This window comes from Pteropus vampyrus, unplaced genomic scaffold (assembly GCF_000151845.1).
Source record: "Pteropus vampyrus isolate Shadow unplaced genomic scaffold, Pvam_2.0 Scaffold177, whole genome shotgun sequence".
NCBI classification, from domain to species: Eukaryota; Metazoa; Chordata; class Mammalia; order Chiroptera; family Pteropodidae; genus Pteropus; species Pteropus vampyrus.
In genome coordinates, this window is record NW_011888958.1 from 3,124,179 (window position 1) to 3,128,322 (window position 4,144).

Sequence of the window (4,144 nt, forward strand, 5' to 3'; positions counted from 1 at the left end):
ACTTCAGATCCTCTTTGAGGATAGTGTAGTGGTTAGCACATCTGCTTTACACACAGAAAGTCCTGGGTTCGCACCCCAGGTGGAGCCACGGACCATACCCCGGGTGCGCCAGGCCCCGGGTGTGTGTGGGAGGAGATCTGTGGGAGCATGTGGGAGGAGACGCCCTGCCTTCAGAGATCCAGTTCTTAAGGGGAAACGGCAACATCCATACGTCAGGGGTGGAAATTGGGGGACGGGGATTAAAGAGGGAAAAAAAATTAAAATAAAACAAATCCTCTTTGGAACAAAGCAAGGTATAAATGAACTTCATGATCTCCACGCCTGTGAAATAGATATTCATCTCATTTGACAACCGAATATAAACCGAGGCTCTACATGTCTAACTGACTTGATTATTAATTTAAATCGAGAAATGTGAAGACCCAACCTATGTTTTCTGGTTCAAAGTCAAAGGCTATATTAACTATTAAAAACAATGCAATCAAATAGCGAAGATCTCAAACTCAGATGCAACCCAGACTTGCATACTTTAGGAGCTGGAGAGGGTCCCACCCAAAGCCACCACACTCTGAATAGGCACAGTTCCTTAGAATATCACGTGATAATGATACAAATGGTAGCTCCCAGAGTTGTGCAGTATATGCAGCATGCTCCTTCTGAAGGCAATAAATCTACTGTGCTAACAACAGCAACAACAAATAAATGGGCTGAACTGGAACTCCGGTTTGAAAACCAGGCTGTTGAATCTGGCCAAATATAACACGTGGACACACTGTATAAAGAACACAATTCAAATGAGCCCTGTGAAGAAAAAGTGTTATTTCCTGTGGCATGTCCTAGAGAGACCCTTGCTGCAATGCTGTCTCTAAAATCTGGGCCACAGGGCAGCTTTATGAGTAAGAGAACACAAAGAAGTCCTTCGGATTTTTCTGCAACCAAATCCCTGGAGAGCCCTCTGAAATGAACCTGCTGTGTACACAACTCTATTCTTTGCCTAGAATTGAATTATAGCGTGGTTCCAGTGTATTTGGATTCAATTATAACTGTATAAGAGCACAGGATGTTCCAGGTCTTAAGGAATTAGTGGTTCAAATTCGGTATTGTTCTTATTCTCAGTTTCTTTTCTCATAAACGACACTATAACAGTGGTTTTTAAACCTTTTAAGCGGAACTCTTTTTTCCCAAACACTTCATGCAACTCTAGTGCTCTGTGGCTGGGTGACTAGCGGGAGGGAGGCTTGTGGGCTGGCCTTGGGTGGGCTGCCTTCCTTGGACCAGAGCTGTTGTAAAGACAGCTTGACCCCTCTCTTCTCTCCTCTGGGGTGACCAACCCTCAGGGCTCCCCAGCTATTGTCTTATTATTGAGCCTGCTTTAATGTGGTCAAAATGTTTAGGGGAACCTCTAAAGTAGTTCCAAAGACTCTTCGGGTTCTATAGAATGTGACTCAAAAACTACTTCTTTTCAAGACATATTGTCAGTCTAATAATTGGGTGATGATCTATGAGGGATAATATAACATCACCAGAACCCCTCAAAAATATAGTGCCAGCTGATTCTGGTTTCCACAGCAACTTCTGACACCATTGGTAAAACTCTTACTGAAGTAGGAAGCATCTTCGCATGAAAAGTTTATCTTATTTTATTTATTTATTTATTTATTTATTTATTTATTTATTTATTTATTTATTTATTTAATTTTTTATGCCAATAGCACCTGGTCTTCCTAGGTGGTCTCCCATCCAAGTACCAATGAGGCACAACCCTGCTTAGCTTCCGATATCAGATGGGATCGGGCTTGTTCAGGGTAGCGTGGCCATAGACTCCACATAAAAATTTTAAAAGGCATTCCTCTTGCTGCTGTCAACCTATCTCTATGACATGTTTTGGGGGTGCACATATATGTTACAGAGTATTGCTACAGGTCTTGCCCCAATCCGAAGACTAGTAAACTGACAGCTGCCTGTAGTTATTAGTTATGTTCATATGAAATTCTAAAACCGAATAAAATGCAGGATAATACTGTTTATGAGGAATAAGTGGTTTACTAGTTAGATTTTAAAACATTTAATATGAGTCAAAAGATGTATATTTCCAAAGTCACAAAAAAATTGCATAGGAAAACTATGCAAAAGGGGAAAAATTTTACTGGCATAAAAGCCAGGAAAAATAGTCACATTAAAACAACACTTTCCTTACACGTTATTACTTGGTTCTATCCCTAGTGAGCAACTAATCCTATTTAGTAAAGAGTGGTTAAAAAAATGTGAAGTGAAAATAAAAATTTTCTTAATAAGTGAATGCTCTTTTACATAGTGTATATGATACTTATTTTGAACATAAAGTATGCAATTTTTAGTAATAGAAAATCAGCTTCTTTGAAACTCTCACTTAAAAATATCGACTGAATAAAGCATGTTAGGGCCCCATTCTCCACCTGCCTGAGGTTTCCACATGTCTCAGTCCATCTCAGGGAACCAATGAAGAAACAAATTCAGAATCTCTGCCTAAATGAATACGACTTCAGTCTAATACCCCACTAATTTCATTCTTACTAGACATAACAAGACTTTAGTTCATGTAATGATCGTGGCAGGTACAAGGGCCCCAGCACTTTGGTGTCTGTGCTAGTTGTACGATAGTTTTTTAGTGCTGTCTAAAACCAGGTTGAGGCCCTGGCTGAAGGCTGGTCAGTTCTCTTTCATGAGCAGTCGATCAAATCCACACCCTCAGCCACCTCCCTTACTGGGCTCTCACACTCCAGACCACTGTGCACCCACCCTTATCACCCTGGGGCCAGGTACCAGACACCATGGAAGAGACCCTTTGCCCCAGAGCCTGCTGAAATTACTCAGATTAGCCAGTCTCAAACCTGCCTGCTTTGCCTCACCCTTTTCTTCCTGTGGAAACCACAATAAATGGGCTTACCCTGTGTCCTCCCCCTCCCTCTGCCTGATGACCAAGACTGAGTGGCCCTGCACCGTGTGCTGTGTCCTTCCCAGGGAACGATAACAAGATTGTAAAAGTCTCCATTTTCTCTCTCTTGATCTGCATCTGGCGTCGCCATACCTCACCCAAGGTAAAATGACTAAAATACTAGTCTATAACCTTTCACTATAAAGAAAAACTCCAAGAGTAATTGAGATGATGCTGGAAGGAATGTCTAGGAAGCATGAGCACAGTCACGGCACCAAGGAGCCCAGACCCACTGGATGTGAGAGCTGCCCAGGAACTGGATGTTTCCCAGGCAACAAAGGAATTCTGTCTTCTGTTCTGTGGCTCCATCCAGGAGCTATAGTTTGAGACACAGAGGGATTGAAGCTTCTCTCTGTGATTTGTTCTCTCTTGGTCATAAAGAAGGGAAGCAGAGTCCCTTGTGAATTGGAAATGTTCCAGAAATAATGGTGGAGAACACAGAGTAGGTACAGAAGGGTTTCTGGTAGGCTCAAACTGGACGATAATTTAAGGCAGCTGGTCGACACATTCCACAGATAAACATTAACGAGACCTAAGGTAGGGACAGGAACTGTGGAAAGGATAGCTTTCACACACGCACTGCCAAGAAGCTGGTAGGGCTCTACGTGGAAAAGGGGATTTTAAAAAAAGCCCCAAGTCTAGGAAGATCAACACACAAAAGTCTTGGACCTGACAGTGTTGAAGAAAGGCTGCTTCTGGTTAGATAATGTGATGACTTGAATGAACTCACATTTTCATCACCAAGTGAGATTCCAATAATTAATCTTTACATACCAGGGAAAATATGGCTAGTGTGGCAGTCTCTGATTTATGCTTTTTCAGTCTCTGATTTGGCCTTGTGAAGCAAAATGCTAACAGATTTTGAGCACCACAAATTTAATTTAAAATTATTTCAGATGATTTCATACTTTCGAAAATATTCAAGAGCTCAAAAAGTTGATCTATTTGTAAAATATTTGCAGTTTTTTTGGTACAATAGACCACTACCACACACACACACACACACACACACACTGATACCACATTCAAAACATCATCTCAGTAAATTCTCTAACATTATGATCAACAACCCAAACATTATAAAGAAGTCAATAATGTAGAATGCCACTTGCGGCCCACTGGGATGTTAGCGAGCACAGGTTCTTTAAAATGTAATGCCATGCAGACCTG

The 4,144-nt window shown here is 41.4% G+C and overlaps 1 protein-coding gene and 1 pseudogene across 2 annotated transcripts in view; both read right to left on the minus strand.

Moving 5' to 3' along the window:
• RGS6 (regulator of G protein signaling 6) overlaps positions 1-4,144 on the minus strand; it is a 457,947-nt gene that overhangs the window by 193,032 nt on the left and 260,771 nt on the right. The gene's annotated exons all lie outside the window — the stretch shown is intronic.
• LOC111746142 lies at positions 1,704-1,822 on the minus strand (annotated as a pseudogene).